The sequence below is a fragment of the Leiobunum rupestre genome, chromosome 8, assembly GCF_980474605.1.
Source record: "Leiobunum rupestre chromosome 8, qqLeiRupe1.1.hap1, whole genome shotgun sequence".
Classification (NCBI taxonomy): domain Eukaryota; kingdom Metazoa; phylum Arthropoda; class Arachnida; order Opiliones; family Sclerosomatidae; genus Leiobunum; species Leiobunum rupestre.
In genome coordinates, this window is record NC_143391.1 from 14,800,118 (window position 1) to 14,814,025 (window position 13,908).

A 13,908-nucleotide genomic window follows, 5' to 3' on the forward strand; every position below is an offset into this window, starting at 1 on the left:
TTGATTTCTACTCTAGGGGGATATGGAAAGCGCTCGGGACTTTAGCTTTCGCATCGCGTCAAATTAGTACCGACTATTCCGCGGATAAGCGATAAGAGTTTCCCCTATGGCCATCCCCGGGTAACGCTATTTGTTCTCCGCCAGAATCAAATATTAACTCGGCGCCAGTTGTGGAAAATATTAATCCCGTTTTACCCAAAAGCTTTACCAATATTAAATACATTCAACTTGAAATATCGAGGTAATATTAATTAAAATAAAAGAAAAATACGGTATTGGTCAAATACGAATCGCTCGCTATGTCTAAAATTTAATTGAATGTTAACTATCATAAATGTCTGAAGATGCTCCTGAATAGGACGCGAAACTAGTCGTCGCTTTTTAAAATAAGTTTTAATACACGAAAAGTGGTTTTTATTGTCGTCTTTAAGTAACTTATGTGTAAATATTTTTAACCTAGAACAAAATCTACGAAGATGGTCGATAGAACTCAACTTAAAAGTGAAAGAGCTACGCTCTGTATGAAAAAAAGGTAAACTTCTTCAGTAGGCCTTAGGCAAAAATATCTCATTTACGGTCTTTTCAGACCTTCGTAGGCCTTAATCTATCCTAAAATTGGCCTAGGCCCTTTGCCTAGTATGCCTATTGGATAAGGCGACCTTGATTGTGATATGATTGCGAGTGAATAGATGATCTCATGGGAAGAATGGTCTAACAGAAACCAACAAATTGATATATTAGGATGATAAAATTGGCGAATAAGAAGATTAGTCAATTATGAAAAAGGGATAATAAAGCTAAACCCTAAACAAATTTTAAGAAATTTAAAAACTTACTAATAGCTCGTACCAATAGGTCTTCGAACAAACAAAAAGAAGAGAAACTCGGACCAAATCGATCTTCGAGTGAAAAACTAAATGAAATTAAATAAAATAGCCAGAAATTACAACGGTAGACCGGTTTCGTCCTATTTGGGACTCGTCAGTACCGTGCGGGAAATCTGGCTTGCGACTATAAGACCGCCTAAATATTAAAAATTTCAAAACGAGTTTCATTGATATATTAGGCTGGTTAAGCCAACGCTAGAAAACGTCTAGGAGTGAAGATGAAGCTTAATTGAGCAGCTACTGTTTACCCCACGCGTTTCCCCTGAGTGTTTTCCATCTTAACCCATTTCACATGCGCAAAAGCGATTCAGGCATAAAGATGAAGTGTCAAGTTTTTCCAAATATCGACTAGTTTGCGTTTTAAAAGCTGGACACGATTGTGAATAATATTCATAACACTGAATTTTTTTTAAAATCACGTCTTTTGTCTCCAAAATATTTAATTCGGTTTAGGTGTTAATCTTAATCGGCATATTTTGGTATTGGTAATAAACTCCAACGCTTAAGGTATTTTGATTCTGTAACACAAAATATTCGCAGCCAAAAATTTTATAAGACGCACCAACAAGAATGTTTCGTAGAAGTAGAGTAGCCAGCATGTATAATATTCAAAATTAAAACGTTCCTCATTACCAGAGCGGAAACCAGCGCCATCTGAGAAAATCGCACTTTAGACGACTGTTTTGAGGGAGTTACGATCGTTAGTTTGTCTATGGCAAAACCTTCTACGCAATAAGCCCTAATGATCACGATAATACCCACGATTATTAATTTGTCTTCAACAATTTGCCAATTGTTTTTATTTATGTTGTATTTTTCTACGAAATAGATTCCCAGTTTTGGCCTTTTAATTATATTATTTCCGAAGTTTTTCTTTAGATTTTAAGGTAATTATGGATTTATTTTTTCCTCGAATATTTTATTGTGGGGTGGCGAAGTGGTTAGCACTCTTGCCTCGCAGCAAGAGGAGGTGGCTTTTATCAGAGCTTGTGGCACTGCCTGAAAACTCTAAACTTTCTTTTATGCGTTGAGTTTGCAAGTTCTCTCCCCACTGGTTAAAGAGATTTTTCCCACAGATCTTCGGTTTCCAAATGTACAACTTGAATACCATCTAAAAAAATATATATTTTTCTTTCATTGCAAACCTAATTAACCTCAGTATATTTTGAATCACTATAGAAGCACTAATAAGGCTATACAATAATTTTCAAACTTTGGAAATTATCAAGTTTTAATAGTAACCTCCTTTGGATCGTAGCAATTATGCTTGGCTTTCAATGTTAATTTCGTCTTTCTTTACTATATATGGAGTGTTTCTTTTTCATCAATAACCAGATTTTTAATCACAATGAAATTATCAGGCACAATACCATAAAGTTAAAACCGTACACTAAAGCTATTGCAATGAAGAAAATGCAAAGATTCGCTTAACGCCGTGATATTCTTCTATATGAAAATAATATTCAATAACTCCGAATTTGGATTAAGAAATTTTTTAGAAATTTTTATGGAATATATTAATATTTGAAACGTACCTTCACCGGTGGATAGTCAATATAATGTCCAATGTTTTTGAAACCTGGAAAAGTATTTATACGTGGATTTATTAGGCAACCGTTGCTCTTTCATAGGCATCTTTTGCTCTTTCATAAGCATCTTTTGCTCTTTCATAAGCATCTTTTGCTCTTTCATAAGCATCTTTTGCTCTTTCATAAGCATCTTTTGCTCTTTCACGACGAAATACACCCTAAAACCAATATCAATCTTTTCTAATAGCGCTCGTACACAATATCAAAATTTCCGAATGATGCCAATTGGGTACATTTAGAAATCATACGCTGAAAATTTAGATTGAACGAGAATTTGGTGAAATAGGATTTGATTAATTTAAATAACCCGACTGGTGTGACATTAAAATTTTCAAAATAAACGAAATAATTTATTGTATACATAAGAATAAATTACTCGAATATCAAGCAAATTCTATGTTAATCTATAACTAGATCGTATTTGCAATTTTACCATGTATGTTGAGAATAAAAATTAATAGATACGCATTTTAAGAATTCCAGGTACGAAAATACATTAATCATAAATGTAACGTCATTTTTCCGAAGTTGAGAAACTCGAATGAATAGTAAAAGAACGCATCCGTGGCAGCGTATAAATATTTATCTATTACTCATTTATTTCCGGACGAATTATTTTTGTTCGAAATGGAATCCAGTCGAGCGACTCTCCTATCGAGTTTGTATCAGCCCAGTCTAGAGAAGAGGACAAAGGCTATTGCTCCTAGAAATATAAGGATAGAAATCTTCGGGATAGAGGCCAAGAAACTATTTAACCAGAGTTAAGGCTTTTAATAAGCTTCTAGAGGAAAATTGATATTTCTCGGGGATAGAAAGGCGTTAGAGATAGAGCGGGTTCTCTATATAAATAACATTCCCCGCGACCATCCCTTAAAACGTTTTTCAAGGCCCCTTAATATCGTTTTCTTCGTTTCGACGGTTCAGTCCCGTCACTCTCCCGAGAGGTTGTACCCTGCAATTCCGAATCTCGGAAAATACGAACTAGCCAAAGATCTCCTCATCGAGCCGAGATACAACCTGGTTTCGGGAGAGACGAAACGGAAGGGGATTTGCAGCGGACGACTATATTGAGAGGCCAACTCCATTCGGTATAGTATGAATATAGAAGAAAAAAGGTCAAAATTGTCCGTAGTGATGAACGATTTTCTAAGCCTTCTCTTCGAAAACCGTAACGACTTTTACCCGAGGATTCTTTCGAGGGCCTTACACGCGCGAGGAAAGATGCTGTAAAATCTACGTTATTTCGCTTCTCTACCTCCAGCTCCGCGAGGACACACATGACCGCTACTCTAACAGCGCAAATCCGTAACGCGATTTTTTCTTTTGCCAAAAACATTGAACACATTTTGAAGTTGATGGTGGTAACTGATTTCTATAAGTTATAAAAGACAACATTTAATATTAAAAGATTCTATGACTAAAAGATTGTGGTCAATCACTGATCTAAGAATTAATAAATCAAATAACAATAAAAAATGTACACCCACAAGCTAACAGTAAGTTATAATAAAAACTAAGATTTAAAAACAAGGAACTCCCAGATTTTTTTGTAGAAATTTCCAAAATTGCAATCGTTGCAATTTTGTCTCGTAAGAGGCGGGGGAAGAAAGAAAAAATGTGACAGTTTTAATAAATTCAAAGGAAGGTCAGATCGAAATAAAATAAAGGATCCGCGGATGGGATGAAAACACCGTAAAGCGCGAGGAAAAAGGCTCAAAATGAATTTAAATTGCTTAGCAAATATCGAACGGGAGCAGGTTTTACTCCTATACACGAAGAACAGAGGTCCGAGCGTACAATACAAATATATCGATGTTATACTGCCATAAATTTTCATTGGCGTAGTTTTGCCAGAAATTGGAAACAGCACTGTAGAAAAATAGAAAGCATCAGGGAACGGGTGGCAGAGATCTCGCTATTTCCCAATTCCTGACTCGTTTCTTCGTTAAAAAGGGACACGGTAGGAATAAAAAAAAATCCACGGATGAATCCCCTTTTAAACAAAAACATAGAAAAGGGAATGAGAATGGCGGGAGTCCGGAAGAAAACGAGAAGCCTATTGCGAGCGCGACCAGCGTGATCCATTTAAGACGAGAAAGATCGATGGCTATTTCGGGAAAAGTACAGCGAGATCGAGAATTCCCTCGGAGAAATATTTAAGAGATTTAGGGAAAAATTATTATTATGGCTTTTACTGGCTTTTACGCGAGATATAGAGCTGACTAGGCGCTCGAATCGGGAGGGATGTACTCGGTCTTAGACGTTGACACCGCCGGCCTTCCAACCATTTCCCAGATAGCTTCCGTAGAAAATTGGATGGCTTCGAGATTGCAGCCACGCCACTGGGCGTCGAGAGCGTAAATAATTGAGGACGCTATGATTTAATAAGACCAAAAGCGAGCGACCTCGCCAATGTTTTGGAAACTCGACGTATAGACACCTCAGCGAGCCGTATCCATCCCACAGAGAAGAGAAAAAACAGAACGGAAGAAAAATTCCCTTTGTTGATATCGTTAGTTAATGTCTTAAGCGTGTCTCTTTTAAAGAATTAAATCAACATCAAAGGAATTAATACATCAAACGATTTTCAATACTATCGTAGGTTCTGGAATTAAGGGGAATTATAGAATTGTCCTCCGGAGGAATGCGGAGAAATGGGACGTCAGAATTGGCTGAATCTATTAATACAAGATGTACATTGACTGAAGGGCCCGGCACAATGGAAGGAAAACGAAAATGGGGAAAGAATGATCTCCATTACGAGAAAAGGCCAACAAGTGAATTAATCCGAGTAGAAATATTCTTATTCCTGAAGGAGCAAAAAGGGTTCCACCTTTTCCGTGTTTGGCTTCGGGCAGGAAATCCAATTGTATCGCAAACCGCATTAGTCGGATTGCCTAAGTACATCCTCCCACTCCTTCGTAAAGGGATTTATACTTCCCAGCAGAAACGAGGCTGAAGAGATGCCCGAAACTAGATAAGAAGGGTAGATAGATCGACGAAGGAGAACGTATCTATTGAAATATTGTCAGAATTGACACGAACCAGACGTCCGCGTTTTCTCCATTCGAGGAACATTCGTAGGAAATCAGCTTGGTCGTAGATTCGAGTAGACGCGCACGGTCAAACGGAATTTACTAAAAAGAGGGGTATTCTCGAATAAACCTGACTTCGATATACCCACGGAGTAAATTTTATGTAAGGTTAACTTGGCTTTTTAGACGCGGATGGGGTGGATGGGGTGCAAAGGGAAAGCACTTAGCGGCGCGGCTCAAACCCAAGTTTTTAATTCGGTTCGATAAATGAAAAGAGGAAACGACGAGTCGAGCCCTTTAAATACCTTCGAAATATCGCTCCGAGGGAAACAGCCACCGTTAATTCACTCTCACCTAGCAGCGACGACAGCGACGGTAGATCGCGGTCGACGGAACTAAAGAAACTGTAACGAAATGCGGTGAAACGTAATTTGCATACGAGAGTCTAGAGCGGGATTTTAGGAGGGAAGGCGCAGGGGGAAGGGGGGTGTCGTTATTAAATCATTTTTCAATATTTCATTGCCAATTGCTTCCGCCGGTAGTCTCGACTGCGGGCTCGGACAACTCAATCACCGAACGCTATTACTGGTATTTTTGAGCAATGAGTTCCGAACGAACGGCGCTTCTAAATAGCGAGAGCGAGCTGCCAGTGAAAGGGGGCGGCTGACTGGAGGGAAATAGAAGGAGGAGGTCCGCGGGAGAGAAAGCGCGACATGAAAAGCCATTAACAAGATAAGCTCCCACAATAATAATTATCCGCTCTCGCCTCATATGGTCGGCGAAATGTCCTTCAGCGCCCAAATGACCCAAATATCCAACGCTGACGGCTAATCGATTTTCGGAGACATCGGAAAGACGCTCCCGCCCACGACTAGTCCCATCCGCCAGCCGATTCCACTCCCCCATCACCTCTTTCGCAGTTAGTCGTTTAAAAGACAACGTAAAATAACCTGTTAATACACGGGAGAGTTGTTAGAGAAGAGTATATAAAGCGAGTGACGGTGAAGGAAAGCTTGTCGCCTAGTTTAAGTTCGCGTTCCTCGGAAAATTTTAAAGACTCTAGTTTCGAGATTTCCCAAGGATCAAATTTTACGAAACTTGGTAGAGATAGAAGAGATGCCGCTTGGACGATGAGAACAGAGTTTTAACTAGACAAACGCGGATAAACAGTAAATCTATCGCCGGAGGCTTAAGACGAACATCAAAGGACGTCCTACGTTCAGCCTAGATAATAAATTTATACTTTCGTAAATGTTAAATTCATAGGGCTTCGTGAAACTCCGATGATACAGACGTGGTGCCGCGCGAGAGCTCTATCGAGATACAGGCGCTTACGTCTAAATCCGACTTATTACATAGTCGAGCGACGTTCAAGTATTGATTAAGACGAGTCTCGCTTTGAAGATCTCCTATCGAGTAAACGTATCAAGCGGCTGGCCGGTAATTGAAGTTCATCTCGCGATCTCTCTCTTACCTTATTCACTAATCTATTTAATTCGCTGGATATTTAAGGAATATAATATTTAGTTATTTTATTAACTTGCGGTTATAAGAGTACTTGCGACGCAAGCAAGTTGCGCCTTTCAAGCTTCTGTGGATGTGAGCAGCGTCAAAGGTATTCCAATAATAGTTCTAAGAGTCTGATTTATAAAGTTATAATACCGAAAATCCATTAATGGACCAAAACATTAACGAGAAATATTTTACGTCAGATTCTATGAAATTATCTGGAGATATTTCGACATTCGTACCTGTTCTACGCAAAATATAACGTAGACGACAAGTAAGATTTAACAGATAGCTTCGCTTTACGTAACTTATGAGAAAAAATACAGAAATATCAGCTTTTTTGTTTTGAATATGACAAAATCCATTTTTTGTACATTGTCTTTGAATGTATTATTTTTCTATAGAAAATATTTTAAACAAAGTTACGATTAAGTTGTATTATGAGATTTCTACGTAATATGAATAAAGTAATTTCTCTGTAAAAGATCCGCATAATTTAAAAGGCTCTTTGAAGCCTGAAATACAACGATGCTAATGACTGTTCGATCGACTTTATCATCAAAAATCCATTATTCACCAATCAATTCGTCCCCTCCGTTTTTTCGTTATACTTTCTACTGGCGGACCTTCCATAACGTTACAATATGTTTCAGGAGGGTAATTCAGACCCCCCACCTAACTTTCTCCAACCATACTTAAGACTTTAGGAAGTTTCCGGTAGACAAAGCTTTCCCGTGTTATTGGTCTATCGTCGGGACTATTAGCCCGGAGAAAAACTCATCTTCCGTCTCTTAAGCTTCCAATATTGAAAAGGAAATTGAGAAAATACCGAGAACGGAGTCGTTTCTACGTGATGGTGCCACGCCGCCGGCTAGTGAGAGAAACGTACTCGTTCTTAATACGCCAATTTTATTTTTAACACAATCGGGAAAATTAATGGATAAAAGTTTGAGAGCGGAGAGACAAAACGCGCGAAGAAAGAATTTTTCCTCTCAAATCCCGTCTCTCTCATTCCACGACCAACGATAGAGTTGACGACGACCGTGTACATATCGTGGGTGAAAATGGCTCCGGGAAAAAAAGGCAAGAAGAATGAATGCTGTGGGAGTTGGTAAAGCAAATAATGAAAAGGATTTTTATTTCTTAAATGACTGGCGGAGCAGGTAGACATTAATTAACAACGTGAAGCGGCGAAACTAATTGTTTCGAAAGGGAGCGAGGCGCCGAAAACGCTCAAGAACGCCTCGGGACAAACAAGATTCGAGCCAGAAAACGGCGGGTTGATGGAAACTAGGCAAAGCCGCCGCGCGTTCCGTGCCCCTATACACACAGACACTCTTTCACTAAATATACAAAATAGCCTATGAAAATTTGGTGAGGCGGATCTGAGCGTTCTCTTTCGTACAAGAAAGGGCGCTCCTCCCGCTAGAGCCAGCTCCTCAGACGCTGCGTCACTGGCAAGTTAGGAAATTCTTCGCAGTATTTCGAGCAGAAAACATTCGAGGAATTTCAAACTTTTCTTCTCTCTCTCTCCGCTCTATACATTCGGTCCGTCCGTGTTAAGGCCTCATCCTAAATACGCCACTACTATTCTCTCTTATAAAAGGCAGGCTTAACACTCTCTCGCCCGGGGTCGATATCGCGACCTTTACTTTTTAAAGAGCTTGAAAAACTCCACCGTTATAACTTTTATCGTAATGAGGCTAGTCCTTCATTCCCGAATTCCCTAAGGAAGACTCAGAGATTTATAAAAAAAAAAAAATACGCTCGATCACGTAGACAGCGGCATCCGAGTCCCGAAGTTTTTGACATATGGTAAAATAGTTAACTAATAACGGCCATATGCAGCAGCATAGGCAATGCAAACTTAACCTACTTTTATTAACCTACAGTCGACCTCGTTTGTCGAGACAGATAAAACGATCCTCATTTGGCATTTCACTAAAAATACTTAAAATGTCTGAATAAGCAATAAATAACGATACAACAACTAGTTATTGTAATAATCGAGTATGGAAACCTGTTAAATAACCGTATTTTCCTACTTATATACGATTATTCAGATTTCGAAAACTTAAAAATCGTAAGAAAATCTTTAAAAACCTTTTGTAGTGTTTAAATCATAAAACACCTCAAAACGTTCTCGAAAATAAATTGAGAAATTTTCAAAGTTGGTCATATCCAAATTGACATTGGTACAATTGACCGATTTCAAAATTACGTGTTTGCGCGTGACAGTACCTTTACATAAAGAGGTATCGCCGGCTTATTTACCTGCTTTTATAACTTAATATGGCGGCGTAGTTTCAAGCGTAAAATGAATCCACCAATTCGCTGAAACGAAGCCTAAACAAGATTTACAATATATGCGAACAAGGCTTAAATCACTATTTAAAATTTTGTTAGTGTAATATAAATCACGTTAAGTTAAGAAAAGTCCATACTAAAAAGAAGGCAAAAAAGCTAAATCATAACAAATTTAAATAATAATAATAATAATAATCAGCTAGGCTAATACCCAAGGCACCACCTTAGGCCTAAGTCATCAAGCGACTTTTGAAGCCATTGATTCAGGTGGCCGGGTTACAATGCGAAGGAGGGTGGTAGCAATCCCTGCATGCCACGCGATCGAGCCATCAGCTAACTACACTAACTAAAGTAATGATTAATTTTACGAAATGCTCGGACCAATAGGTCTCTGAGAATAAAATTAAAACGCGAAACTCGGATCAAATAGATCTTCGAATCAAAAACAAATTTAAATTGAATTAATATAGCCAGAATTTCCAGCGGTATACCAGCTTTGCCCTATAGTACCGAGCCGGGAATCTGGCTAGTGACTAGCCACGGCCAACTTTGATCACGCGCTGTTTGCGCTATAGCGGCCAGCCCATTCGTTGAAGTTACTATGTTAACCTACGAACAAAAGATATTTATATGATTAAACCTATTATTTACCATGGTGAATATTAGAGAAATTATGTTTAATTCAGAGAATATTAGAAAAGAAAACTTAATATTTGTATGAGTTGAGCGTCCCTGGCGGAATATTATTTTTTTAATAGTTTTTTTGACTACAGACCAAAGGCGGGGAATTCAAACTTCTATATATTAAAATTTGATTATTGTCATTTTTATGCAATTACCTTGGACAAAAGTTGTAAATATTAATATTTAAAGTAACATGTATTATTACCATTTAATTGCAATGGTGACAGGATAATTGGGCGGGAGGTCTAAAAGCTCCCGACCCGAACTCTGGGTATGACCATGGTCCGAGAGAAAATATTCTGGAAAAAATAGGGGTCGCTTGATACCGACAGGCGACCAAGAGGCAGCTACTATTCCCCGAAGCCCCAGAGTGGTTTCTTAGAATTCAACAGAAATATATCTTTAATTTTGGCCCATTTTAGAGGGAACTTAAATATTCAACTATATTCTACTAAAATATTCGTTATATCCCTCCCCTTTAAGTGCCGAACGACCTCGACTGCAAGTGGTATTCATTAAGTGTAATGTTCGATACGATATAAACAAAAAATGACAAAACTATGAGAATACTTTAAGCTATTTACACTATACACTAAACTCATTAACCTATTTACAAAACATCCTAATTACAGAGGTGCAAAACATACGCGTGGATCCGATGAGAGTGAATTAAGCAACTGCAGAGTCTCCTAGGCTAACCCCACAATACTACGGCTCATATGAAAAATTTATTTTCTTAAAGTCCACATAGTAGCAATTTTAACCATTCAGTTTCGTTTACGGAACGTCATGTGTAACCTATCGTCCGGCGGAGGCCTTTCGATATTCGGTTAACTTTCCGACTAGGGATTGTAGAGTTTGGACTAATGAGTACATCATCGGGGTTATTTATTTCTGTTTCTATAAATGGTTTGAGACCCCTTATGTTGAATGTTCCTTTCAATTTTGGTCCCCTCTCTTTGGGTCTCAATACATACGTATACATGTGTATTTAGACAACTTTTTGTCGACTATAAACGGACCTTCCCAAGCGGGGGCCAACCCTTTGGTGAATCTATCACCCACCGAAGAGTGGAAGTGGGTTTTCTTCAACACGATATCCCCTTCGTTGAATTCAAATTCTCTCTTTTTCAAGTTATACAAAGCCGCGTTTTTATTTTGCACCTCGATTAAGCTAGCTTGGGCAGCTTTGATAGCTTTCGTTATGATCTCTGCTTTACCTAAAGGATTGACTTGATCGCGAGCTTTAGAAATTTGCTTATCTATATTCATAATCGGGGCTTCCCTTAATTCCCTACCAATATTTAAAAATTCCGGAGAATAACCTGTGGAATCATATTTTCCCGATCTATGGGCCATTAGCATTTGTTACAATCCTTGATCCCAATACTGGTGGCTGTTCTCTACGTAACATCTGACCATCATACCTAAGGTTTTGTTTGCCCTTTCGGTCTGGTTGTTTTGTGGGGTATAAAAGGAAGTGAAGCGTTGCCGAATAAATCTCTAACTTCCTTCATAAGGGAACTAATAAATTGTCTACCATTATCCGATAAAATACGCTTGGGGATTCCAAACCTGCTAAAAATTTAATTAACTAGTAGGGTGGCGATTACTTTGGAGGTAGCTTTTTTAATAAGAAACGCCTCTACCCACATTGGTCAATCATAGACTAAGAAAGGTTTCACAAGGACATTTCGCGCTCGAATTTAGGACCATGTAAAGTCTCAGCACGGGAGGGTGCCACGTATATCAAAATGCTGGTGCGAACCAAATTCGTAGGACTCAAATATTATTCTTGTTAGCACGTGTTTTAGAAATCAGATGTGATACACGTGAGGTACTATATGGGTTTGAAAATAATATGCACGTGATCACCACTTTCTTAAAAATCCGCTGGGCGCGCGGCCGTTCGCACCATTAACGAAGTCGGGGGGTCTCGCGCCGCCGGTTATACAGGAAAAAGCTAAGGGGAGTCACACGCGAAATGTCCTTGTGAAACCTTTCTTAGTCTATGGGTCAATAATTACCAAAATGTAGCAGTTTCCTAACTTACGGTGAGGATACTCTCCTTTGAGGTCTATTCCGATTACTTCCCAGGGGCCTGAAAGCTCCACGGATTTCATATAACCGGCCTCTTTGACTGGAGGTGTTTTGTGAAATTCGCAAAATTTACACGACTTAACGTAACGGGTCAGGTCTCTGGTCATACCTTCCCACGTAAAATATCGTCTTGCCCTATCTAAAGTTTTGCTAATACCTAGGTGACCCGACGACCTAATGCCATGGCACGCTGTGGCTACTGTGTTAACTAAATTTTTGGGCACTACTATCCGACGGCTTTCTATTCTACTATCTCCCGACTCGCCCGTTCCTGACTGAACTATTGGTACGTTTTTATACACAATGCCATCTTCTATACTGCAAAGGGGTGCAATTCTTTTAATCCATTTTCCTATATTGTAATTTTCCCCGACGTTACCCTCCGGCAGGAAGGATGAAAGCCGACTAACCTTGAGGTATACACAGAAAAAAAGGTGTTTAGGTTTTTAACATCTAAACATGTTTGAAAGCTAAACATGGGTAAGAGTTGGTGTTGTTTCCTTTAACACATCTGTTTAAATAAAACGGGTTGCTCAAACAATCTTCAAAGATCTTTCCGTTAGTGTTCCAAACCGGAACAGCTGGTAAGAGGTCATGTTTAGAAATTAAACTTCGTGGTTTTTAAGCATAATGCTAAACACTGATGTTTACACAGATAAAAAGGTGTTTAGGTTTTTAACATCTAAACATGTTTGAAAGCTAAACATGGGTAAGAGTTGGTGTTGTTTCCTTAAACACATCTGTTTAAATAAAACAGCTGGTAAGAGGTCATGTTTAAAAATTAAACTTCGTGGTTTTTAAGCAAAATTCTAAACACTGATGTTTAATAAGTGTATAATGTGTTACGAGTTTATGTATATTTCGCGTTGTCTATATATAGCGTTTAATTTCGTTTTCTATTTTTCTAAAAAAAATAATATTAGTTAACCACCGTTATATTAATAGTGTTAACTACAATATGGACCGGGTTCTTATATCATCTCATAATTTTAAGTTATTGGTAATTAAGACTATTTAAATAACACTAATGTATATAAATCCATAATAGAACATGAACTAATAAAAATTAATAAAATAACATTACTTTTGATGTTATTTAAGGCCGTATTTACACCAAGATAATTTAAATTAATATCGCTAAAAAATAATCAGGCAGTTAAAGAAATTAAATCGACAGTATAGGCAGTAGGTTTCATAAATTCGTAGCCAATTAATATTAATGTTATTTAGATCTTAATTAAACAACTAAAATATATGGATATCCAAAGAATGGATGCTAGTCTCCCGTTGAGGGCAGAGGTAATGGCCAACGAGCGAGAGGCAAGGAAGAGGGGTAAAATCATAGAAATCTAATACTCCTACCTAGAATGCTCCCGTCTACGGGAGAACCTGACGCCAAGTCATTTTGTAGCAACGACTAATGATTATATAGTCTTTGCTTAAGCTTCAGTCAATCAGCGGCCATTCATTGACTACGGCAAGCCGCTAGCGCCATAACATGGCGGTTAAAAATAGTAGAAGCTCAGACGATTTTTACAGGATCCATCCGTTTCAAGCTCGCAGAATTCCCATAGGTTTTTGCTGGAGTTTTTCACATGAACCACTTCAACGTTTTTGGATTTTTATTTAATAAAAGTGTTAAGATTTTTGAACTTTTAGTTTGGTTTTCATTTTACTTATTAAAAGGAATATTTAAATGCCATTGTGAGGAAGATAACAAAGATTTCGTTTAGGTTCGCTTTGAAAATATTTAAGCCTAGGCCTAACGTAGGCCCAACTTTTAAAATAGCAGGCAAT